The 27,538-nt window shown below is 41.0% G+C and overlaps 1 protein-coding gene across 3 annotated transcripts in view; it reads left to right on the top strand.

Annotated features, from left to right (window-relative positions):
* efna3b (ephrin-A3b) overlaps positions 1–27,538 on the top strand; it is a 95,781-nt gene that overhangs the window by 44,580 nt on the left and 23,663 nt on the right. The window contains exon 1 of one of the 3 annotated variants that reach the window (XM_061777653.1): positions 23,401–23,735. The exons of the other annotated variants lie outside the window; for them this stretch is intronic. The gene's annotated coding sequence lies outside the window, so the exon portion shown is untranslated. Of the gene's footprint in view, positions 1–23,400; positions 23,736–27,538 lie in introns of those variants that run through there. 3 annotated transcript variants of the gene reach the window in all.

The raw sequence follows: 27,538 nt of genomic DNA, 5'->3' as shown, positions 1-27,538 counted from the left end.
AATGCCATCATACATGCACAGTTGCACCAAGTGGACGTGACGGAGGAGGGTTGGATCGAGTGGGATGGGAGGGATGGCGGGCTTTGCGATGGAGAGAGGCGAGAGACGAGGGGCTAATAAAGGAGAAGATAAAGGCTGACGCTGCACTTTGGCACTTGGTGGGAGGTCTTTGTCTCAGCTCATAATATCGTGCTGATGACTGTGTGTGCGTGTTTGTGTGTGTGTGTGAGTGTGTGTGTGTGTGAGTGAGTGAGAGTCAAAACACACTGGAACAAAGCAACTGTGAATGATATACAGTACTGGAAAGCCTTTTCCTTCTTGATGCTTGTATGAATCATCATGAAGAGTTGTGCTGAGTACTGTTTGCGAAGTAACTCCTCCTCCATGTTTGTAGAGTGTTTATGCCATGTTTGCGTATTGATTCTGCAATTTTTCTGTCATCACATGAGATGATTCTGTCACGTATTTGGAGTGATTTCGCTGTGCAAGTGGAGTGATTCCAATATTTTTGTGAAGTGACTCCCATTTTTGTGCAGTGATTCCTCTGCCATGTGTTGGAGTAGTTCAGCCATTTTCATACAGTGACTGCGCCACGTTTGTGGAGTGATTCCACCATGTTTATGAAAAGATTTTGCTATGTATGTGGAGAGATTCTGCCATGTTTGTGGCACAATTCATCCATATTTGTCATGTGACTCCTCCACCATGTTGGTGGAGTCATTCCTCAGCACTGTTTATGAAGTAGCTCTGCCATGTTTGCAGAGTGTTTACGTCATGTTTGTGCAGTGATTCTACCATGTGAGTAGGACGAGTTCATCATGGTGTGGAGTGATTCTGCCATATAACATCCGTATGTTATATGGCAGAATCACTGCACACCATGATGAACTCGTCCTGGAACCTCGACAAAACTGACCCCGATATAACGGATATGGGATAAAACGGACCGTCGGGACTGAACTGTGTGTCCAAGATTAGTTTCTATGTATCACTTAAAATGGCGTTGACAAAGTCTGTTAGTTCCAGAACTGGCCGCTGTTGTTTGCTAGTGCTGTGGTGCAATGCAGGCGGAGAATGGCACTGACGTTTTTCCAGGTCACAGATATACAATACGACTAGTTCCAATTCCACAAGACGTGCCTCCCGTGCCCACGTGGCGGCCATGTTAAATGCCGTGGCAGCGTGGTTATATCTATTGTCTATTGCACATAGAGCATCGAGAGAGCGGCATGGCTCCGGCGTTAACTCAGAGAAGTACCAAACACAAGTCTTTGGAGTCTGAAACATGCTATTTTTGTTATAGTCAAACATTTTTTTGTCAAGCCATTTTCCTTTGGCAACTGATTTTGAACTAGGAAGCACACAAATTCCCTGCGGCTCAATAAAGCGACTTGCCTATGATGAGTACAGTATGTCTATAATGTCACCATGACCAAGCATGGTAAGTTTGGATAAAAATGTGAAACTTTCATTTTCAAGTTTTTATTTACAATAACTTTTTTACTGTACTGGGCATTTTAGGCCACAAAAAAAACCAAAAAAAAAAACCCCAATAATTCTAAAAATGAAAAAAAATAAAAAATAAAAGTGCTTCAATGTAACAGACAATCGGCTATATCGGACGACGCCCCACCCCATTTAGTCTGATCTTTCGAGGTTTCACTGTATACTGTAAGTGAAGTGATTCCAACATTTTTTGTGGAGTGACTCCTTCATGTTTGATGCATGATTCTCCTGTTTGGGGAGTGATTCATCCACCAAATTTGTAGATTTGTATGTGGAGTAGCTCCCCATTGTTAGTGCAGTGATTTGTCCATGTTTGTCATTTGATTCTGCCATGTTTGTGGATTGATTCCTCCATGTATGTGGAGTGATTTCACTATGTCTGTTAAGCGATTCCGCCGTTTGTGGAAAGATTGCACCATGTTTGTAGAGTGACTCAGACATGTTTGTGGAATGATCCCTCAGCTACTGTCTTTTCCCAAGTGATTCCACCATGTTTATGGAGTCGCACACACATGCAAGTGGACACACACAGAACATGAGCCAAGCGTCAAGGTTCATGCAGCTGCAAACATGATCATTTCTTGTGGTGCTGACTTTTTCTCACCCCTCTTCCTCTCTCCATCTCATTTTCCCTTCTCTTTTTTCTCTCCTATTCACCTCCTCACCTTTGTTTCTTCATGCAACTTGCAGCTAATAATACCCCCCCCCCCAAAAAAAAAAACCCAAAAAACATGCTCAGCACACACAAGGACGTGTGTTTATGCAAAGACAGCATTTGCTCTTGGAAGCGGTGGACCACAACCAATTAGGAGCGGTCCAATTACTGTCTACATGCAACACTTGATAGCCGGGAAAGCAGGAAAGGCTCTGTTCAGCCTGCAGTGAACAGCATTGTGATTTAAGTGAGAACACCAGGATGATTTGGTCTGTCAGTGTGTGTGTGTGTGTGTGTGTGTGTGTGTGTGTGTGGCTGGCTGACCTGTGGGTGATTCCCTGGTTGGCTAATAGTCCTCTCTGATTGGCTGCATGCCGGTTTCATCACATTACACCAGAGTCAGAAACAGACCTGGTGGAACTCTAACCCAAAGGTCTCTTGCCATCCCTCCTTTTCCATGTGTGCGTGCTTGTTAATAAGACTCTGTAGGGACTTCGGCGCCCAAATTTATGTGGTGGCCAGAAATCTGCCATCCCCTCCAAACAAAAGTGAGTGATGAAAATGTGTGAACGTGCATGACTGAACTGTAAGCCCAGTGTTTGGCTGACTTACATACGTTCCGCTTGGCAGACCGCTGTTGTGTGGAAGATTTTTTATTTTTTTTGGATAGGAGACAGAACAAAAGCACACGATGTATGAAACAGCTGTCTTCAGCATGATAGTCTCCCTCCCTCACTCGCTCTCCTGCTCTGTTGCTCATTATTTGCACTGGTGGACATGCACGTACGACTTGCTAGTCCCCCAGTCCATTAAATTACATGCACGCAGTATGTAATTGAATGAGCTCCGAGACAGGAACTAATACACAAATTATGCACAATGTATCTCTCTTTTATGTACAACTCACACGTACCCTCTCAGTATTTTCTCAGTGCAATGTGCACAATTTCTGGTGCACAGAAAGTACAAAGATAATAATGCTCAGATTTGAGAGCTATCAAAGTAACAACATGTTATGTTATTGTGGTTGTAGTTTGTGGTGGTGTGTAACTGAGCTGGATCATACTGAGATACTGTTTCTAATGTACTGATTGCCTTACACGAAACAACTCAGTATGATGCAGTGCAGTTCTAGACCATTGCAAACTATCCATCCATCCATCCATTTTCTGAGCCTCTTCTCCTCACTAGGGTCGCGGGCGTGCTGGAGCCTATCCCAGCTGTCATCGGGCAGGAGACGGGGTACACCCTGAACTGGTTGCCAGCCAATCGCAGGGCACATAGAAACAAACAACCATTCGCACTCACAGTCATGCCTACGGGCAATTTAGAGTCTCCAATTCATGCATGTTTTTGGGATGTGGGAGGAAACCGGAGTGCCCGGAGAAAACCCACGCAGGCACGGGGAGAACATGCAAACTCCACACAGGCGGGACCGGGGATTGAACCCGGGTCCTCAGAACTGTGAGGCTGACACTCTAACCAGTCGGCCACCGTGCCGCCCATTGCAAACTACAACCACAATAATAAACATACTGTCAATATCTCAATGAATCAAAAGTAAAAATTCATACAGCGATGTAGATCTGTAGACTGTTGTTTTGTCGTGATTTAGAAACAAATACTTTTCTGTCTTTATCGGATGGTAAAAATAAGGGCGAGGGAATAAAGTCATTATTGTGATGCAGCGTTTATGGTTCTCCATCCATCCATCCATTTTCTGAGCCGCTTCTCCTCATTAGGGTCGCGGGCGTGCTGGAGCCTATCCCAGCTGTCATCGGGCAGGAGGCGGGGTACACCCTGAACCGGTTGCCAGCCAATCGCAGCGCACATAGGAACAAACAACCATTCACACTCACAGTCATGCCTACGGGCAATTTAGAGTCTGCAATTAATGCATGTTTTTGGGATGTGGGAGGAAACCGGAGTGCCCAGAGAAAACCCACGCAGGCACGGGGAGAACATGCAAACTCCACACAGGCGGGGCCGGGGACTGAACCCGGGTCCTCAGAACTGTGAGGCTGACGCTCTAACCAGTCGCCCACCGTGCCGCCCATTGCAAACTACAACCACAATAATAAACATACTGTCAATATCTCGATAAATCGAAAGTAAAAATTCATACAGTGATGTAGATCTGTAGACTGTTGTTTTGTCGTGATTTAGAAACAAATACTTTTCTGTCTTTATCGGATGGTAAAAATAAGGGCGAGGGAATAAAGTCATTATTGTGATGCAGCGTTTATGGTTCTCTTCACCCAAATTAGATAATGCTGCAGCTTAGCAGAATGTCACTATCATATCGATGTATCGCCTAATTCCAGCAGTCAAGGCACCGATCATCATTTCTTACCTTCTGTTTTTTGTTCCTTTTACTGCTTCTTCTATGACTCATGCAAGCCGCCAGGTACATAAAACCCTCAGGAGCAACAGTACAACACATATGTCATTTCTTTCTCAGCGAACTCTGACATTCTTTTGCTAATCTCTTTGAAGTATTGTCCATCAGATGACTATACTGCTCTAAACTGTCCAGATGTGTGTTTTATCTTAAGGGTTTGCAAAAAATGTACTTTCAGTCAGTAAAAAGTTACATACAGTAAATGATAAAGAACAGCTTCTCTCTCTCTCTCTTCTGGGAGGACTTTCAATGAGATTTTGGAGTGTGTCTTTGGAAATGTCTTTGTTCGGGGGTTGAGGTCAGTCAGTACTCTCAGGTTCTTCCACACCAGACTCATCCAGGCATGCCTCTAATACAGGAGCAGCTGGTCAATAGAGGACACGAGGGCGCTGACCCACCACTCAGCTGAGTCACCTTGAATAAGACAAGTTAAATAATCAGAATTATATAACAAAAGGAGAATATTTTGAAATATATGTATATCTATTTTTGGAGAAGCAATATAAATAGTATATAGATAATGATGAATAAAGTTGTTTTGTTCATCTCTGTTGTTTGATTTCATAACGTACTTCCATTATGGAGTGCTCAAATGTTTACCCATTGTCTGGTCAAAGGTTGGACATGTTGAGATGATTGGAAAATGGGTGAGATATTATGTAATTCAGGTAAGTCACATAAATCAACACCTTTTGAGGGGTGAACGTACCAGCAGATTAATAAAACCTCGATTTAAAAGAGCGCGAAGGTACATAGTACTCCATAGACAAACCGAGAGTACAAGACAGAAGCTGTGTGGATAATGCTTCATTCTGCTAAACTGCCTCCTTTTTCAGATGTCAAGATCTAATCCTGTATGGATTAAGACAGGTATGACTTATATACATAATAATATTATTCATATCCAGTACAGCTTTGAATAGCTGATGACGTGTGATTTTTATTTTACTTCGTCAAGTCCCAGCGTGTCACCTTTGTACTTTCTGGGCTTGTTACAAAATGAGAGAGCTGTCTGGAAGTTCATCAGACATCACATCTTCCCTTTGTGTTGTAGCATAATGGAGATCAGAACGGGCAAAACCATCAATAGGAAACGGTTTAGTGGGTGCTGATTTGTAACGTGCTCACTTTTTAATGTAAGATCTTACATTTGATCAAAGTGGCCTTTAAAAAGTTCCTAATAAGTATTAATTTGGACTTACTTCAGTCTGCAGTTACTCTGAACATAATGGAAACTTTGCAAAACACAGTTACTACAATGCGGGGATCATTAAGACACCATTATAGATGTTTTTTTTTTTTTTTTAAAACAAACACTAATGGTATCCACATATATTTATATACTGAAAGTATACAGTGTTAAACCTTGCAGGATACATTGTGATCAGCTACGACTTTGTTTTTCTATTTGATGAATAAGCCGTCCAAAGACTTTTGCCCATGTCGTTATAGTGCAATATAGTGAACCCCCTCTTTGCTGGCACCTTGTGGTATTACTTATGGAATTTCATTATCCATGAGTGATACGGGGTCAGCTGCTGCTAATAGCGCTTTTATTCTGATAGACAGGGTTTTAACTTGACTAAATGAAGCTACTCTTTTCTCTTAAACATAGTTCCTTGGCACCAAGATGTCACAAGATGGTGCCAAAGGAATATTTTATTTTTCAATTTTTTATTATTATTATTATTATTATTAGACATGGCTTTGGCCTGCAAAGAGCGCAGGATAGGTTCCCCCCAAAAATTTACAAATAGTCAAATTTGCCAACCACAGAAGAAGAAGAAGAAGAATCATCTTTTATTGTCTTGAACATGCATGCATGCACACGAAATTTGCTCCCTGCATTTAACCCATCACAGTGAACACATACACGTTAGTGGAACACACTGGAGTATATTAGTGCAAACATAGTTTCATCCCTCCATCCATCCATTTTCAACACCGCTTATCCTGGTTAGGGTCGCGGGACGCTGGAGCCTATCCCAGCTGACTTCGGGTGAAAGGCAGACTACACTCTGAACTGCTCGCCAGTCAGTCGCAGGGCACATATAGACACGGACAACCATTCGCACTCACATTCCCACCGTCACTGAGTGGGAACTGAACCCACGCTGCCTGCACCAAAGTCAGGCGAGTGTACCACTACACCATCAGTGACCAGTATCATAGTTTCATTGGCACTAAAAAAATAAAACAGCTAAAAAATTATTTTTAGCCGCACTCCATCCATTTTCTATAGCTTGCCCTCTGCCTGTCCCAGCGGACTTTGGGTGAGCGTTGCGGTGCACCCACGCCAGCTAATCACAGGGCGCATATAGACAGACAAGCATTCACACTCCAATTTGCGCCTATGGACAATACGGAATCATCAGTTCACCTAATTTGCATTTTCTTTTGGGGGGCGGGGGGCACAAAGCTAGTGCCAACTCCACACAAAGGCGCAGAGCAGATTCGAACCTGGGACCCCTCAACTGTGAGGCAGGCGTGCTAACCCCTTGAACACTATGCCGTGCATTTATTAGAACCTGATTGTTCAAAATGTTTATCATGTAAATATTCACATGTACTGTATATGTATGATTTCCATTATATTCACAGACCACATTACAGTCCTAGAAGCTGTCCAAAGATTTTATAGTGCATGATGCGCCCATAATTTACCTATGACAAATTGTAGTCCAGCAACCACCTCTGTGCACCTGACCTTGTGTCTACGTAATTCATTGTTTAACTCCTTTGAACTAAATGCAGACCCATTAGACTGTTTTAACAAGGCCCGGAGGTGACTGTGAGATAAGTCTACAAGCAAATGGAAGTATTTTAAATTATTTAAACGGACTTTACTTTCCGATACAAACTTCACTTCATAGATAAGTCCCCTGCCTTCTTCCCCCATTCGCACTGTGATCCTCGTGATAAACAATGGACGGATGCCTGTTGTTAGTCTGAACCTTGGCTATGAACCCCACAAACCTGATGCCACAGAGGATGCGGGGAAGTGAATCAGCAACATTCTGCATTTCAATCGGCGACTGACGGGGGAGGAGGGATGTCGGGATGGAGTCAGACAGGCAAGGAGATGAAAGGGGTCAACCCATGGTAGATAAGCAAAGCAGATGGAGATATTTTACATAGCAGCAGATAGATGGGGATGACAGGAGGGGACAGGGCGAAGAGATAATGACTCAGATATTGAGGCAGGTAAAACGACAGGTGGCAAAGGGATTACAACTTTACACAAGAGTGGAGAGATTGGCGGCGACCAAGACCAGAAAGAAATTGCGTTTGATGGCAGTTGTGGTGGCAGCGGGGAGGAAGTCCTTGCCAGAGGGAATGGGAGAAAAAGTCAAACTCCTAAGCCAGCTGCCTCAGAAAATATACCAGCGTCTTTTATACATGTGCCTAAAATTGGCTGTCAAATGAGGTCCAGAGGAGCTGAGGTGAGCAGGTGGCACATCTGCCTTCAAAGTGCACACTTACAATTTCAAACCAGGAGGCAGCCGGGAGTGCCGGCGGCCTTCCCGGGGCTGAAGGAAAGTCGCCAAGGTGAGCCGCAAAATAACCCGGCAATGCCAACTCTCAAGGCGACAAACATCCAAAGCATGTGTTTTGAAAGGAAGTCGCTCTAACCGGCACGGCAGTAACGATTGACCTTATTAATGATACATCTTCACACCATTTGGACTCTATTTGGAACTAATTGGTGAATGCATCTTTCACAGTTGCAACCGAACATGGAACCTCTAAAGCCAAACTGTACAGACCATGTGTTAAGTAACATATTACCATTGTTAACGAACATACATTTGAAAAAATAAGTTATCCATCCATTCATTTTCTATACCGGCGTACAACCTGAACTGGTCGTGTTTCAGTCGCAAGGCAAAAAATAACTTCAACACTGTTAATATTAAAATACCCACTCTTGACATAAATTGAATACCTCTGTGACAGTGTCAATAAAACTCAGCATTATTATCTTCATAAATGATACAGTTCTGCTTTGCCCCATCCCAAGTGAGTGCTGCTTTACAGAGGCCACCAGGTTCTTATGGGAGAAGTGTGACCAAGGGATACGTTACCGGTTTAACTCAATGTGACTCGATGCTGCCTCTCATGTGACGTTATGCACAAATACAGCGAACGCATTTACTTTACCATTACCATGTCTGCAGTATACTACTACAGCAGCAGTATCCCAAACCTCAACACCCCGACACAGAGTTAGAACATTAGCTTGTTACAATGTTAGCCAATTACATAAGAAGGGTTGATTATCTGGAGTTACTGTTAGTTGATTACTTAGTTTGTTAGTAATTCTTGTATGAAATTCTGTGAAAGTCAAATTTTATAGAAGAAATGCTTTGATTTTATAACCTTTTTACTGTGCGGTGGAAGGAGGGATCACATTTACAATTGTGTCTTGTGCATCCCTGCGGGCGCGCCGCAGTTTGGGGATCCTTGGTTTAGATTCTTTGTTTGCCTTTCGCTTCATTGAGGCGAAATCCACCGACACTGGGTTTGGAGATTTACTGCCTGTACGTGTCGACGTATCTCGCTCTCTCTCGCTCATGTTACGTTTGAATTCTCTACAGCGGAAGGTTACTGACACAATGATAGAGCAGACAAAGAAAATACTGAGAGGGTACGTGTGAGTTGTACATAAAAGAGAGATACATTGTGCATCGATGTTTTTGGAGCACATAAATACGTTAGTGTTGTGTGACAGCTGCTGATGTAATGCATTTCGATTATGACCGCGCATTATAAGTGAGCAAATGTACACAGCTGTCTTGCCTTAATATGTGTGCATGAGTGTGTTATTGCATATGCTCCGTCAGCACAAAGTTGGCACTCAAACTGATAAACCATTAAGCATAGTCTGTGTTTTTATGTATGTATGTGTGTGTGTGTGTGTGTGTGTGTGTGTGTGTGCTTTAATGATCTTTTTTTGACGGTGGGCTGGAGTGGATATTGAGATGGATGGTCCATATGCTCTTTATGCCCCATGCATATTTCATATTGGGGAAGCAGGGCGGTACAGGCAGAGCTTCTACGGGGTTGCGCCGGGTGGCTTTATGAGCACTCACAGCTCTTGCACTTGGCTTTTGAATAAATGGCCGAGCGTGAATAAATACAGTACGTTTCAAAGATGTGAGAAAAGACGGCGACATGTCGGCAAACCTTAATGCCACATGAAGAATATCAGTTCCTAAATGGACTCTCACCTCGCTGTTTCATTCACCGAGTACGACGGCCACTGCGTCAAAGTAATAGCCTGCAAAGTCTTTTTTCTGGAATAAATTGCCTTATCCACTTCCACTTATAGAATGCATTCACGTTGTGCCAAAATAATGATCTAGTTTTACATTACATTTTCTAAAGAAACACCTCGTAACAAACAGTAAAGGATGTTTTTTCTGTCTCGCCCTTGATTGGTTGGTTAGTTAGTTAGTTTGTCTTAGTTCCTTTGATATTTGCACATTCAAGTAATACCAGTACTTTTTATACTGCATATACTATAGTTTTTTTAGCCATGTTATTATTTGTACTGTCTTTTGTAGCACCGCAGGCCCTTGAGTACCGTAATTTCAATCGTCTGTATGTGTTACACATATTGAAGATTTGACAACAAAAGTACCTTTTACGTTGTACCTTGTAGTTGGCCTAACTTGACTAGTTTGTCAACTAACTCCTTAGGCCTATAATTAATTTCTCTTCCTTGCAACAAACAGAAAATGATCTAAAAATATGCACATTTATTTTAGTCACTGTAGCATGAATCAAATGGCATTTATTAACTCCTCCTTAAACCAAGAAGTAGTAGTAGTATTTTTATTTATTTATGTTCTTACTGTTGCTCAGAGTCCGCCCTTCATCATTCCACAATTTCAAATTAAAGCGTTCGGGTAGTAAAAGGTGTTTGTTGTTTTTGTGCACGACTTCTCATGAGAGTCGGCATCGAGTCACATTGAGCTTCAAAGGCAGCGAAAGCAGGTCAGGTCCTTGCCTGTGATGTTTTATTTAATACGGACTCACACAGGTCCACGTCAATGCACATTTTTCTGACTGTCACATGATGATTGACAGCTGGCCACCACACCGTAAGACATATTGACATCAGGAGCAAGCAGGGAAAGGGGGGGCTGGACGGTCGGGAGAAGAGACGACACATTGACGGGCCAGTGGAGGGAAGAGGAAGGAGGGAGACTCAGGTGTCGGAGGAGAGCGCCGTCAAAAAGATTGAAAGTGAAATATGAAATGGAAGGAGAGACAGATAAGGCTGATAAGAGGGGAGAGAAGGATGTGGAGGTGGGAAACGGGAGAAGGATGTTCCACTGATATACTGTTGAGTCTGACAGAGTCGGCTCATGTTCACTGGAGAGAATCTCCACATCACCACCAAGTCGTGACAAGAAAACCCACGAAACACAGTTTCACACACCACCAGATAGTAGTACTTTTCCCAAATATTTAGAATACAACGTACATGCATCCATCCATGCCAGACACCGCTGATACCATTCAGGGTCCCGGGAGCTGGAGCCTATCCCAGCTGACTGGTCGGCAGACAACCATTCACACTTGTATTTGCGCCATCGCCGAGTGGGAACAGAACCCACGTGTCTGCATGAAAGTCGGAGAAATGAACCACGACAGTGTTCCCCCTCGATTCGTGGGGAATAGATGCGCCTCCTGAAAAGAATAGCGAAATTCCGTGACTAATTGACGTCCCTCCAAAAAGGTTAATAATCCCCTACAGATGCCACAAGATGGTGGCAGAGCATTACATGAAGTTACTCAACTCATAGTTCCTCGGCACCAAGATGCCACAAGATGAGAAAAACAGCAAATAGGGGAGTTTTTCAGCAAATAGCTTCAGAATAGATTCAAACAAAAATATCTGCAAATAGGTGAATCTGCGGCTTATGCAAATACAGTTGAACACAATCTGCAATTTTATGTGAAATTAAGTGTGTCATATGTTCCCTGCTTACAAAAATAATAATAATAATTCATCAACTGTATGGGTGATTTCCCCCCCAAAAAATAAATTCATCAACTGTATGGCTGATTTTTTATTTTTTTTGTTACTAACATTTCTAACTGTTTTACAAGTAAAAATAAATTAACGTTGGTGAGTTTTTTTGGGTGGGCTGGAGCGGATTATTTACAAGTGTGGTCACGGAATGAACGAAACTGATATCTCAAGGCACCACTGTATAACAAGAAGTTAAACAATGTGTGAGACAATTCAATAAAATCAGACCAATGTGAAAAATATCATGCTTTGAATGAATAGATGAAAAAAATAAACATACATGTTTAAAGATAAGTTAACTACTATAAAATAAAGTAAAACTAGTCAAACTTTAAGGATGTCCAATAGGCACATTATAGACCGGGAACAGGAGGATTTTTCACTCATCGTTTTGTAGGTATTTTGTGGAATTAATACGTGTTGTTTAATGTATCCTGTTAGCATCTACTTGGTAAAATTGATTTGTACATGCAAATGATAATGGTTCTGAACTCTGAGGTTTTATGTGACTTTTGAGGCATACTTTTAGAATTTTTGGTTGAACGCTAAATAGTACATCTTGAGGTGTCCAACTGCAGGTTCCACTGTATTCCTATATTATTTGTCCTGTTGTATTTTTTTTTATTATTATTTTTTTTAACGTCGATTGGATAAAACATTTGGAACGAGTCGTATACATTATCCATGCACAGTAAATGTGCGTCAAACACATACAACACATCTCACACTGCGGGAAGTCAGAGAATGCAGGAATCATAACAACTGTTCTAGCAGAGCAATGTTTTTCCTAGCATTGTTTTGCTCCATTGATTTCTTTGACAGATAATTATTTTTCTTAATGGCCAATTGAGCTTGAAACTCTTAAATGAACACTCTGTTCTAATCTGGAGGATTTCTCTTCAACAACAGCGTGTGAATTCATTTCATTTTTTCTACTCAAGTCCCGGTGCATCAACGCAACAAAAGAGGGCGACGCTAACCAACTGTGCGTCGAGGCTATACTAAAATAAAAAAGTGCCACCTTGTTACCATAAAATCCAATTATTTTCAGTAACTTGGAACATAGCATACAAGAACAATAATGAACCACATGCTGTTTCACCTTGGCAAGACAAACATTCAAAAGATAATTTTCTGTTGGTATTTTGTTATCACTGAACGTTGAGTAACACTGATTGTTCTGGATTTTTTGGGGGGAAAAAAAAAAATCAAAAAAGTCAATTCATTGTAAGTCACTGATCATCACCTGCATGGTAGCGAATAAGGTAGACTGCTTACCATGCTTCTTGCAAAAGTGTCACAAAGGGACAATGAAGAGTGGATAGGCGAAGACGAGGTCAAAAACAATGGCAATGCTAATTGCTAAGGTATCGTTACAAGCAGTCGCAAAACATCGAAATAAGTGATTTGGTGAAACAATACACTTGTCACATAGGTCTGGCTGGAACCGCGTTTTCGCAGAGAGTGACTAACTTTGAACAAAATAACAGGCCAATTAATACGTGTTTAGAAATATAAATATAAGATAATACACGTCCACACAGGAAGCCAATTCTGAACCGGAAATTAATTAGTATGTCACTGCACACATCACTTCAGAGCGTGGGCAGATTAAAAGTATACTATTATTATTATTAATAAACAGTTTTAATATAAGATAACCTTTCATAGACCCACAATGGGGAAATTTGCATTGTTTCAGCAGCAATTGTGGATATAGGACATATAAATATGTAATATGAATAGCATGCAAGAGAAGACGTAATTACATTTCTTCTTCTTGCATGAACTTCTCATACGTGTACAAGAAGTACATTGCACAAAGTAGAAACCAAAATCATTGTCCATACATACAGTGAACTATCCAATTCAGTCGATCAGCAATGTTATTTGTTTGTTTGCGAAATAGAGTGCTGAGTTTTAATTTTGACGGCTGAGATCATATTAAGCTGCTTAAATAGACTTTTTTTTTGCTTTTTTGCTTGTTTTTTTTGTTACCAGGGTTGTAAACAGAATTGGTAAAGGTGAATTAATCCATAGACACAGATATTTGTGATGATGGAATGACAAAATCTCATATAATGGCACTTTGATTCAGGCTGCAACTGTGTCCACCATGACAAGGTTGATGTAATAAAAACATTAAAATGACAAATGTTGAACCCACAATTAATGATTAATGATTATGATTATGACTGTCGCATATAAATGTTCTTGACAAAATTTTGAATTTATGGAAATTCAGACAAATTTGGACAAATTGTCCTGGAAGTAAATTTTTATAGGTTGGCAGCTCTGCATTAACGTAAAGAATAGTACTGAAGCTGCTCCTTTTTGAAAGGATGTTTCAAAACAAACAACACTAAGCTAGTGCAGTGCTTGTAGTATTGTTGATGTTATTGGCCCCTAATATTGTGCCTCCACTCTGCTACTTCACAATGATTCAGCATGAGTTTCCCATTTACTTTTAATGGTTCAGCCTTTTTTTTTTTGAGAGAGAGAGAGAGAGAGAGAGACCATGAAAGAGAGAGCGAGACATGGAATTAATTTAGTCCGTTGTCGGGTTGAGGTTTTGTTTATTTTGGCTCTTTGCCAGATGGATTTATGTATGAAAATACTTATAAAACATAACCATAAACAAAACCATCTGACATATCAGATTGATTAATTGTTTTCAAGCCCGCAAAGTTTAGTCGCTGAAGTATCTAGAACCTTCTGCATCCTATGAATAAAAGAAATAGAATATTGCTTTATTTCTGTTCGGTTTTCCTACTGCATTTTCAGTAATATTAGTAGTGACTACATCTGCCTCCCAGTTCTAATGTTCTGGATTAGAATCTCGGCAATGGCCTTCCTGTGTGCAGTTTGCATGGTCTCTTGTTTTTTTTCTGGATCTACGACCGCACTGTGGCAAGGGCCAGTTTCTGCACTCAGAGATGTGTGCTCTTACAAGAATGCAGCAGTCGATAGACGACAAAGGCCTTCCAACATAAAATATTGCCATTAACACACAACATAAACCAATAGGGATTCACCGATACCACCAAATACGAGTACAAGTAGGCTACTTACATTTGAGTATTCATCGATAGTACCCATACTTAATCATGCCATTACGTCTTGAAATTGTCATGAAAATGGGTTTTATTTGAACCAAGTATTTCTCAGAAACATAAAACACAAACTTTTCTTGAACACGGCATAGGTTTCACCCAAATATAACACTTTTTAGAGTAACAACTTCTCATTGTTGACATTTTAACATCCAGCTGAAAATGATGTAAAAGTCTTGCCAGACATTTCACTTAAATGTAAAAGGAGTAGATAGATAAGAGACGACTTAGAACGTACTCTGTTTGCTATGTGTGAACTACAAAATAGAATGAGCAAAGAGAAACAAAAGACTGCTTCTTCAGAATAACACAAATTATATAATGAAATGGTGACAAGACCACTGAAGTGATACTTTATAAAGCCATCGCTTGCTTCTCTTTACTTGACGTGCCGTGCCCCGGCTGCATGACGAGAGCGGATATAGCGGAAGCGGGCGATGGGCTTGAAACTCAGAGCTCCAGATGGTCGCTGCCCGAGCAGAGCATAATTTGCAGTCGGCTAAAAGTGTTGTCACCCGCGTTTGCCTTAAACTACACTTTATTGCCAAAAGCATTTGTTCACCTGCCTTGACTCAGATATGAATTTAAGTGACTTTCCATTCTTAATCTATCGGGTTTAATAGGACATCGGCCCGCCCTCTGCAATTACAGTTTAAACTCGTCTGGGAGGTTTTCCACAAGGTTGAGAAGAGCGTTTATGGGGATTTATGACCATTTTTCCAGAAGCGCGTTTGTGAGGTTACACACTGATGCTGGACGAGAAGGCCTGGTTCTCAGTCTCTGCTCTAATTCATCTCAAAGGTGTTCTATCAGGTTGAGGCCAGGACTCTGTGCAGGCCAGTCAAGTTCATTCACACCAGACTCTGTCATCCATGTCTTTTTATGAACTTTGCTTTGTGCACTGGTGCATAGTTATGTTGGAACAGGAAGGGGCCATCTCCAAAGTGCTCCCACAAAGTTGGAAATGTTTTTTTTAAACTCACTGATCGGCCCCAAAAATGCTGATCGTGTAAAGCCTACTATTGTCGGTCCAAATTTTGACCCTAGCAGAAGTAAAAATAATACATATTGTAAAACAAACTGGGTGTAAATGTAAGAAGTTCTGCCATGTTCAGATGTTCAAGACCACACAACCATGTTGTAAGACTGTCCTCTGCATTTTGTGCAAGTGACGAGTCTTTATTTCAGCCATGCATGTAGTATGCCATATAACCCAGGTTATTGTCTATAGTCCACAGTATCCAGGCTGCTCTTAGCCTTGGTCTTTGTTCATTTTGCAACCAAGTGAGAGGGGAAAAAAAGAAAAAAAGAGGGTCTCCTCTAAAAAAAAAAAAACTGGATGGAACACAATTTGCCACAGTAATAGCTGATGATTTGTGATAATGTGCGGCGATAATAAGTGCTACTTAATTAGCCATTAGTGAGTCTGAGGAGAGATGTGGATAAAAAGGTAATGGATGGGTTTGAAGACCAAGCAATGAACTCCCACAGCCTCCTCCTTCCTCCCCTTTTTTGGGCTACAAAAGCTCCATGGCAAGGGCTTCTTCTGTCACCATGGAGACTAATGTTGAAAGCCAGCTGTGGTTTTGTCTTGGAAGCCCATTAGGGCTCTTTCTTTTCAGCTTAGTCTCCTTGGATTTACAGTTATCAAACTCGCTGCGCCGTGTCAAACTCGTCAGAATATACGACTTGGGTCAAATAGCTGTGGCAAATTATTCTGTCCCTATTTGAAGCATGTCAGTATTTTCTTCTTATAGACATAATACAGTTGAGTCCCTGAGTTTGTTTAGATTTGGTTAGGTCATCTTAAGTTACTGTAGGTTTGTTTAGGTCATGTTACTGTAAATTAGTTTAGGTTCACTATGGCTAGGTTTGTTTAGGTCAGATTAAGTTACTGTGGGTTCTTTTAGGTTAGGTTTGTTTTGGTTATATTTGTTTAGGTTTGCTTAGGTTTGTTTTGGGTAGGTTAGGTTTCTTAGGGCTAAATTTGTTTAGTTCAGGTTAGGCTTGTTACGTCAATTTGATACGATAGGTTCGTTTGGTTTAGGTTTGTTTGCAATAGGTTAGGTTTGTTTAGGTCAGGTTAGATTCGGTTCATTTGGTAAGGATCGCCATCTGTCACTGTGGGGATCTCGGTTTTATCAGTAAACGTAATGCTTGTAAATTTTTTATGAACGCAAAATTTTATGATGAATCTGGAATGCAATCTATTTCCATCATATCTGATGTGAGAAAATTAAAGATATGAATAAACCCTGAAAAGATTTTGCTCTACCCGATGTTCCAATATCGCACAGTGAGCAAAGTTACAGGCTCAAAACTTTTCTTCATATGCAAGGTCTTTTATGAGGAAGATCTTTTCCACCTTTCCACTTTAAGCAAATATTATCTACGCCATAACTTTTTCTAACCCCACCTCATCCCTCTGCCTGGAAAATAATGCATTTTTCCCTTGGATCCCGTATTGAATGTGGCTCGGGAGACGTTCCTGACTGATGTTGTTATCATTGGAAACGGTGCTTGAGTTCTTTTTCCCGAAGCACTGATATTGGAGCCTTTAGCGCCTGTCCCAAACATATCAGTCAGTGGGACGTAGGCCCGTCATACTGAGGCAGGAAGTAGCAGAGTGATTGTTGATCAGCTTTCATAGGACGATGCTACACGATCAATCTGGACAAGTGTATACACGTGTGTGCGTGCGTGCGTGTGTGTGTGTGTTTTTAGTGTGGTTGTTGCGTGAGAAGGGTCAGAGTGGCCGTTGTGTTGTTTGGGGCAGTGAATGCGAGAATCAATAGCTGGGTCAGAGGGTAATGTCTGGCTGAGTGCTGAGTCTATCCACAGCCATCCGACTGCATCAGCATCAATCATAGCAGAGCTTTGCCAACAACATGCACACCCTCTCGTTCAGCGTACGTCCCCGCCTGCGCTGGCCGGCCGCCTACGACTGCTTCCAACGTCGTTCACTCTAGCGGCGACTTCTGGAACACCGAAAGCACACTGGGATGGAGAGGCCTTCCCTCAAAGGCATTGATGGGAGCAAAGGGACGGAATAAAAGAAAGGGATTGTCAGGCTTTGCCAGATAGAAAATCTGCCGTGATACGCTGAATGCTTGGAAAGTGCTTGATAAGTAAAGGTGAAAACAAAATCAATAAGCAAGCAAATTAAGGGCCGAAAGCACTTGTCTGGCTTTTATTCAAAAACTACATTTTCCTTTAATCACCGTTTAAGCCCTTTTTTATTCCTTCACCTATGTCTCTTTCTCTTAATTTCCTCTTTGGGTCCCTACCTCATCAATTCCATCCATCTGTGTTTGTTGTACACCCACAATATACTGTAGGTTTGATTGATTAGAAAAACGGGTGGACTAGTGGCTAACATTCATCCATCCATTTTCCATACCGCTTATCATCACCAACGTCGCGGGCGTGCTGGAGCCTATCCCAGCTATCTTTGGGCGAGAGCTGGGGTACACCCTGAACTGGTCACCAGCCAACTAGTGGCTAACACACACTTCCAAATGTTAGCTTCAACAAAGACTACATTGCCCATAGGTGTGAAAGTGATTGCAGATGGTTGTCTGACTATATGTACCCTGCGATTGGCTGGAAGCTATTCTAGGCTGTACCCCATGATCCTACTAAGGATAAGCGGTATAGAAAATGGCTGGATGGATGCACATAAGCATAATGGAATCACAAGTAAAGATAAGAATTCTGTTGATTGTGTGGAATTGACTGTTGATTAACTGCATCTTGGAGCACTCGAAGCGAAATGGAGTGGACACCTTGGCTGCAACCAGCAAAGGAGATGTTGAAACAAGTTTGTTGTCTCAAGAAGACTATTGTGGCATTTATGCTATTGATTACATTGCTATCCATTTCCTATAGCGCTTGTCCTCAATAGGGTTTCGGGTAACTGGAGCTTATGCCATTCGAGGCAGGGCATACTTTGGACTGGTTGCCAGTCAATCACAGGGCACACAACTCTGGACAATTTAGTCTTCACTTTTTCTAAGAAGCATATTATTGGGACATGGGAGGAAGCTGGAGCACCTGGCGTAAACCCACACAAGTACAGGGAGAACATGCAAACTCCACATAGATGATGTTCTAACAGAGATTCAAACTCAGATCTCTTGATTGTGAGGAAGATGTGCTAGCCACTAGCCCACCATGTTTCCCAAATGCCCCAATGTCGTACAATTTGGAATTTGTACAAACTTTACGGGATAACATGCCTCCAAAGTCACAACCATAAGCGAGAATGTTAAAGGATTAACTCTGCGGGTTTTGGTTTTTTGTGGCTTCTTTGAAACATTTCCTACTACCTAAATTTGAAATACAAAATTGGAAACACAAAGAAAATTAATATTTTATGAGCATTTTTTTCTTTACGTTTCAGATTTAAACAAGTGACCAAATAACTGATGGTTAATTTGCACCATTGTTAATCAAGGAAATGTACTGTAGTCAAAAACCCAGAAATGTGGTCCTGCTCATCCCTATTCAATAAGGCCAACTCCATATTTTCCTCAATTTTCACTTCCAAGTGTTCAAGTGTAATGGCATGATGTCCCAATACATTTGCCCATGTGGTGCATGTTCAAGGACCCACTGTTGGCTTGGCGCAGCTTGAACACTCCTTCGTACTGCGCAGTCAATATGTGCAGCAATGGAGAGGAAGAGACAGACAGGATGATGGATGGAGGAGGAAGAAGAAGACAGGATGCTGTGAAGATGAGGAGCTCAAGAGAGAGAGGGAGCAGAGGGGAACATAGCAGGAGAATGAAAAGATTTTGAAGCTGTAGCACTTTTATCAATTACCACCATTGGACCATGAGCAGAGAGAATATGTGTTGTATCAGCCTTGACAGAAGGATATTCCAGCCTGTTTGACACACTCCAGGCACTTATTGATTTCTATTGGAACAAAGTACACCCATCAGCCATTTCGTTAGGTACACCTGCACATCCAGTCTAATTAGATCCAACACAAGAGACACAGCAAAAAAATCTGCCTTTTCTATTGTGAGGAGTGAAGGCGCTGAGTTCTGAGACAAGAAAGCAACAGTCTTTAGTAAAGTAGGAACCTACTTCACTAAAGACAACGGCAGCCGAGATTGTGTCTGCAAAACAGGCAATGCGATATATCAAATCCAAGATGAATTGCGATGGCTGGTTTTGTGTCTATAAATAAATAGTGAAATAGTCAGAAAGGCAGGTGCAGGAGAGGTGGTGGGGATAACTTTTCCACTCATGTAAACATTTTTTAGAAAAAAAAGGTAAAATGATCATGCCATATTGTCTGTTGAGCAATGGAGTTTTGGATCTTCTGAATGATCTCAGGCAGTGATTCGCAAAGTGTGGTACAAGTACCACTAGTGGTATGCGAAACAATCAGTGCAAAAGCAGTACAGTTCAGTTGTATTTAACTTTTAATTTCACTACATTTTCATTTAGTCTTTTAGAACTGTTTGTAACTGTTGTTACTGTACTTACAGTTTGATGTGTTCCTTTTATTATTGGGAACATTGTACTGACATCTGTCAGGTGATACCATCTTTATGAAAGATGTTTCTCACAAATCATCACTGTCATCTCGGTCCTCCTGCACTGTGTGTACACCCTGTCCCTTCTTCTTGGACAGACGCATTTGCGCAAAATGCCTTTTTTGTTTGTGGGGTGAGGGTGAGGGGTGGGGGGGTCTGTGTTTTCACTGCATCTCCGTAATTGAACACATCTTTTTTTTTTATGCCTGGTGTCCCCGCTTTTAAATGTGCTAACTTAGACTAGTATTTGGAACTGTTCATAATTCCCTCCACCTTGACAAATGACCGAAATGATTTATGACTTACTTTTTTCATCATTATCATTTCATTTTTGTCATAAAAACTGGCATTTGAAACAGGAATGTGGAGACCTTTTTATATACACGCCACCTAATGTAATCAAGTTCCCTGTGTACTGTTAAAAATGATTTTAAATCACGTGAAGACTGACATGTGATAACTTCACCATGTTGTGTGTGAAATTATAAATACAGTACAGTACAGAAATTGTAATATACCAGTAATATTGTTAAAAATGCATACTCATAAACTCCTCCTCCATAATATATGCCTCCCCCTATTTACAGCTGACTAAATCAACGCCAACCGCCACAATTTGCTGTATTAGAGAAACAGCTTGCATTGTGATTCAGTGCAGTTCTACATCACTACAAACTCCAACCGCAATAATAAACACTCGTTTCTTTGTTTTGACTCTAAATATTTTGATAAATCTATTGTGTTAGATCTCATTAAATTGTGCAGGTCCACCAAAGACAGCGTCATTATCAAAAGGCATGCTATCAGAGTTTTTTACTCTTGTCTGTGTTTATCCGAGGCAAAAAAAAAATCAGATAGAGACGGAATTGAAGTTAGGACACAAAGGAGCTAAGGGAGTTGGAGTAGGAAGATTCTCCTCCGTATTTGATGGCAGCGTCAGTCATGCTACACGTCTGGGAGTCTCCATTCAGCAGGAGAGATGTTACCTTCTCTCCTCTGCTCTGATGTCTGATTGGAACCTACACCCATACACACACACACACACATACACACAAACACACACACACACGCACTGCACACCGCACACACCACGTTGGCATGTCTGTGCTGGAGTAAGATGAGATGAAGAATGGTGCCCTCGGGAGGCTGAATACCATTTAAATCCTGAATAGCAATGTGTGGAACGTGGCTGGACCACTTTAAAAATAGCACAGACTTACAGTACATCTCTTCGGGCGCGTTTCTACAAAGCAATACATTTCAGTACATTTTGTTGTTCCACTGTTAAGCTACACTTTTTAACACCAACCGCAGTGCTATGGGGATAACATGTCGAATCGAGCAATTCCTATGAAACTTTAGCTCAGTTAGCAAAATATTACCTCCACAAGTGTTCAGCTTTTTCTTCGACCTTTTTTTGTATCTTATCACAGAAGCGTAACCAGTGATGGCATTGAAGAAAAGGGTGACCATAATTTTAAAACCGAAATTTGAACTTAGTATGACATGACAAGCATCTTGCTAATCAATACAATATGAGCAATACAGTTTATTAAATATCATCAGATACACAATAGATGGAAACCCGCAATGTAGAGCTTCCATGTGAAATTGTTTTTGTTTTACCATTCCAGACACTTAACATATTTAAACATATTAAAACACACTTTTTTAAAAACATTGAAAACATGTAGCATAAAATGTATAGAAAATACTGTACATTTTGTAGTGTCGGTGTACATGCATGCTCCTTTAAGAGGCGGGGTCTGATGGGGCGGCGTGTAACATCGGTGAGTATACGCGAGTGTCTGAGTGTGAGCTGTGGTCGACAGCATCTCCTGCATGAGTGTGGTCGTTGTCTTTATGTGGTTTACTGTTTGTGTTCAATAAATGTGCATTGGCGACTGTGCCTCTCCTTTTCTCCATTCACCATCGTCTTTTATTGTTTTAACTTTCGGCTTGTCCTATCAGATGTCGCCACAGCAAGTCACTCGCATGATTTTTTTTGGCATCATTTTTATGTTAAATGCCCCTCCTGACACGGCTAATATTACTGCAGCCTACTGAGGCGTTTTGACCGGCTCTATGTATATTTGTATATCTGTATCATACTGCACCCAGGTGCACACCAGAAAGAGTGTGTCCATTGTATCCATTTAATTCAAGCAGAAAATGTGCCACAAACTGTTTCATTTTTATACAGTATTTCTATCTGCTAATCTGTACAGTTATTTTTCTTATTAAAAAACACAAAATATTTTATTGGTTATTTTTTGGAGGCTCGAACAGATCACTGGCATTTCCATTCGTTTCAATGGGGAAAGATGGTTTGAGATACGAGTGTTTTACGTTAGGAGTGTGGTCACGGAACGAATTAAACTCATATCTCAAGGCAACATTGTAAAGTTATCAATTTTTTATGACAGCAGCAGCGTACTTGAATTCACATTAATATTTGATTATTTATCTTGGAAGTCAACCTGCATCACAGAACGGATTATGTTTGACTTTAGAGGTTCTGCTGTAATTGTATTACAGTATATAATGTGATTACAATTTATGATAAAGACGTATGTGTATATAATTAGACCAAGATGAATTTATAGTTACGGCACCACATCCACGTCTGTTTAACTGGCTCGGCTCCAGTGACAGGGTGTGTCGTCTATCGCGATGATGTCGTGTCATTAGACCCCTGTAACTCTCGCAGTGTGTCATGATGGGAAATAGAATTTTAATTGTGCATCCTGTGTGCTAAAGAGACTGGAGAGTCAGCAGGAATGCTAAAATTGAAGAAGGGAAAATCGGATTCACGGTAAAGAAAGGCGATATTAATTTAGCATTAATCCTGAGGACTAAACATGTTACAGTATAAGATCCATTCATTAAGTCATCCATTTTAAGTCATCCGGGACAGTGTAAGATGTAATCTATTAAAGAATAAGGTAGCTTTCCACATACATTTAAATGTTTAGAACAGTTACCAGTCCATGAGGCATTTGTTACCGGGCCGTATAGAAGGAATGACCAATTGATATAATTTCCGTTGTATTCCGTTTTCACGTGTCAAATTTTGTTGTTTTATTTTGAGAAATGACCAGATATTCTCCGCTGCAACAGCTGCGCGTCTCAATTGACACGTAAACACCGCACAGAACGCTGCAGTAGTTCCGGTTCCGCTCCCAGCTGACTCGCTCGTGGCGGCGAACCTCAAAGAACGAATCATTTCATAAACTGATTCAGTTCATTACGTTCACTGAACGAAACTTTCGCGAACGAAACAACACTAGACTGCACGTCAGTCACGTGATACGTTACTAAAAATAAGTCAGCAAAGTAGCAAAATTTAGTAAAAAACAACCGTCTTTGGAGAGCTTCTTTTCAAAAGAAAAAGGCAGCATGAGGAGCCACAAGAAGAGCCTACGACCTCAAACAAAAAGAAAGCTTTTATCCGTTACGCGCTATGGTGAGTTGTATTTTTCATGCATTTAACGTGCGTTATTCATTTCTTTTTTGCTGTATATATATGCCACACCTTGACACCCAGTCCGTGAAAAAAAAAATGCCTCCTCTAAACCGGTCCGTGGCAAAAAAGGTTGGGGACCACTGGTCTAGATCTTAACGTCCAATTACATGTGTAATTCATTGGTGGACAGTTGAGCTAATTATCTCGTCCTGCTTCATTCTTGTCTTCCTAATGGTTGGTCTCCATGCCAATTTTTCAAGGCTGTTGATGAGATTATTTAACATTTCCAATTAAAGAGCATTCTTCTGAATAATCCCTGAACAATGAGGTTTTAATAAACCCTTGTACGGAATGTACCTGTTAATATCATTTCTCACCGAGAGTGTTTTAAAAAAGGGCACCAGTGAGCTTTTAAATGTAATACACCGGAGTAGCAAGACTGGTTAGGCATGGAAAAATAATAGCATGGGAACTCCACTGGGCACAAGCAAATAATACTGGATCCATTGTGTGCAATTTTTGATAAAGGAGGTTTCTCAGGGGAAAATACTTTGAAAGGCTTCCGTACAATAAAGACCCTCTCTTCATATTTGTTCGTGTACAGAGCTAAGCAGTTCAGCACAGAAGGGCAAATGGTGATGGAAACGTGTGATAACTATAGAACAGTCCTTATAATAAAAAACATCTCTTCATGTTTGCTAGTGTACTGCCCTTGCATTAGTTTCCGCTCACCCACGATATAAGAACTTGAGCACCTTCATCCTCAACAGCGGTTATCTGCTGCAATTGTGACATGCAGTTAGCTCTCTAGCTATGCATACACTCCTGAAAAAAAACATCTCCCCTTTGATAGTCCCCTGGTGTGGCCGCTTTAGCGCGCCTCTGTCAGCCATGAGTACACGCATATTATGCAGAGAAAGACGAAAGAGCAAGAAAGGGAAAAAAAAGTTGGCAGCGAGTGTGCGCATGTCTCAGAGAGAAGACAGCAGAGCAAGTGGGAAAAGAGGTCTGATGTGACAGCCAACAAGTGGACTAGGGCTCCGGGCAGGTGTGGCTGCTTTAGAGCGCCTCGTTGTCGGCCTTGATAGCATTTATGTCATGCACAGAAAGACGAAAGAGCAAGGAGGGGGAAGAATATTTTTTTAAAGTCTGAAGTAGCAGCCAGCATGTGGACAGCGGCTTCATGCAGGAGTGGCGGCTTTAGAGTGCCTCATTGTCAAAGTGTCAAAAAGGCCTGTGACGACTCGATGGGATATACTGTATTCCAGCCCCCGGTGGCTTGAAGCGGATATATTTTCATGGCTCAAACATGTAGTTATGTGTAAGCATAAACAAACAAAGGGGAAAACAGCAACTTATTGTTGTTTATATTATTTAAACTATGATTTTGTTACTGGGCCATTTCCCCCCGGAAAAACGATGTTTAATTGGTGTTAGAGTTATTGGGGGGGGGGGGCCTTGGAAAAATGTCTCCACTGTAAGGTGCCTCTAGCTGGACCCAAAGTTTGAGAATCCCTGTTCTAAACAGTTAAATACTAATGGCTAGAAAAGGCATTGTGAGATTTTCATGAGAAAAATCTTTTAGGAATAGTGTTAACAATATATAGAGCAGCAAATAAATGAATAAAACCTGCAAAAATGTGAGCCTGAAACATTGTCCAGTCGTTGACATTGTCGCTCGTTCTCCTCTTCTTTACATTGACTTTAATATTGAGCAGGAACTGTGGTTTGTGCGACAGTGCTGCTGTTTTGGTTAGCAAAGGCATTCATATGGGCTCAGCAATTGTTGAGGTTGTGTGTAAACAATAGCGCCTATGGACTGAATCTATTGCAATAAATTGTGGGTGTCTGTCTATTTAGACAGAGGCATCCATTTATTCAAGTTATTTGAGGATATTCCATGAATATGCAGCAGTATTAGGTCCACACTGAAAAGAACGTTATGAGAATAAAGTAGTAATTTAGTGACTCTGAATCTAAACGCAACCGTCAGACCCCACTTGCCAATGTCTCTCTAGAGACTTGCCATGTATTAATAAGATTAAATGTTGATTAAAACCTCCTTCTGGTTAGATGATTGAACAAACCCAACAAAAAAGGCATTTTATCCCTTAATGTTACGACTTAATTTTTGTATTTGCAAGAGAGATGGAATGACAAGTGATTCAACATGAAACGTGAAGGGAAGCAGAGACAACTCCACTTTATTTCCTTCCCTCTCTCACTTATATCCCAAGAGCATTATTATGTCATAAACTCCATTAAGGCGAATGGAAATCCATTAGGGCGTTTTTGAATAACACAAAGATCCATTTTTCCTCTACACTCTAAACAGACACACTTTTATGGAAATGTGTTGTTGAAATGTAAATGCTCACTAAAGAAATGTAATGCTGACAGGATGGAGGGTGTCGCATTAAGTTTGCACAAAGAAACAGGGGCGCCAACGTAAGCATCCGTTGGCCTCATTTTCATTCAGAGAATGTTGAAGTCGGACTGCTATCCGTTTCGGGGTGACTTGTCTTGTAACGCAATCACATATCATATTCGATGAAAGAACGCGTTCCGATTGTGCTCAAACTTTTTACACCGAGTACCATCTAAAAAAAATACTTGTTTAGTAATGTTTCAAAACTTTTGACTGGAAGCCACTGTGACTTTATGCACAGTTTGACAGTGCACTTAAACATGAAAACAAAGAAAAACACCGTACTGAAATAATGAGTCAATTAAAATGCATTGTCCATAAACGTCAAATGAAAATTGTACCTGAATAAATGTTTACAAAGAATCAGTTCCTAAAGATGAAATGTGAATGTATTGTACTAAAATGTTGAAGACAAATCAAGTGTACTTACCGTAGGAAGTGATTCATCCGCGGACCACTAGTAGGAGCCTGTGTACCACGAGTCAACTTTTTGTATATTTAATGGTTCAGTTTATTTCCTCTGAATACGTGGGTGTGTATTTTGTTTAATGTCAATTTTTTATTAGTCTGCAGCGGTACAACTAGATGGATCGTAATAATTTCCTTTATTCCTGAAGCCCCAAATCACTCATTCCTATAAAAACTCTTTATACATTTGGACTGGTCTGTTTTCTCTCCTCGCGTTCTGATGTTTATTACAGCAGCTGGGGATTCTGGTGCCATATTAGCACAATATTGTCCTTTGGTTAAATTGCATTTTGCATCTCTTCATATTTGGTTTGATCCACTCCTTAAAGAGATCTTTCCATCCAGTTTGACGCTTTGATGTCTCTCACACACAGTAAATGCTTGTCCACAGCAGAAAACCAAAGCAGGTGCATGCACACGCACACACACACACACACACACGCACACACACACACCGTGGGGATGGTAAAACCTGCTTTTATCTTAAGGCGGGGATTTGCTTCCAGATTACTCAAGATGCTCTGAGCTCATTTCCCTCTCTTTGGGTTCTTCCCTGCTATTCTTTGCAAGCCCTAAAACTCTCCATTTGGTGTTTCTTTTTCTTTTTTTTTTACACACCTGCTCACTTTTAGCTCCCACTGCTCCATAAGTTGATTGACATTCAGGACTCCTTGGTCAAAGCATCCGTAACTCTATTTCGCTCTCTTTTTTTCAACCACTATAAATACCGTCTCCTTGAAATATTTTACGCTGTATTTTGTCGTACTGTCTCAACGGAACAAAAGCTCCACTGCCGCAGAGGAGAAGAGACCTTCACCTTTAACGCTTGCTACAGTAGCTCTCTTTCTGATGACTCTTAAAGTCAGTTGTAAACACGAGAAGAGAAAGACTTAACCCTTTGTAGGGG

The sequence above is a fragment of the Phyllopteryx taeniolatus genome, chromosome 6 (genome assembly GCF_024500385.1).
Source record: "Phyllopteryx taeniolatus isolate TA_2022b chromosome 6, UOR_Ptae_1.2, whole genome shotgun sequence".
NCBI lineage: Eukaryota > Metazoa > Chordata > Actinopteri > Syngnathiformes > Syngnathidae > Phyllopteryx > Phyllopteryx taeniolatus.
Note: the sequence above shows the minus strand (reverse complement) of the source record. Positions and strands in the feature narration are given on the sequence as shown.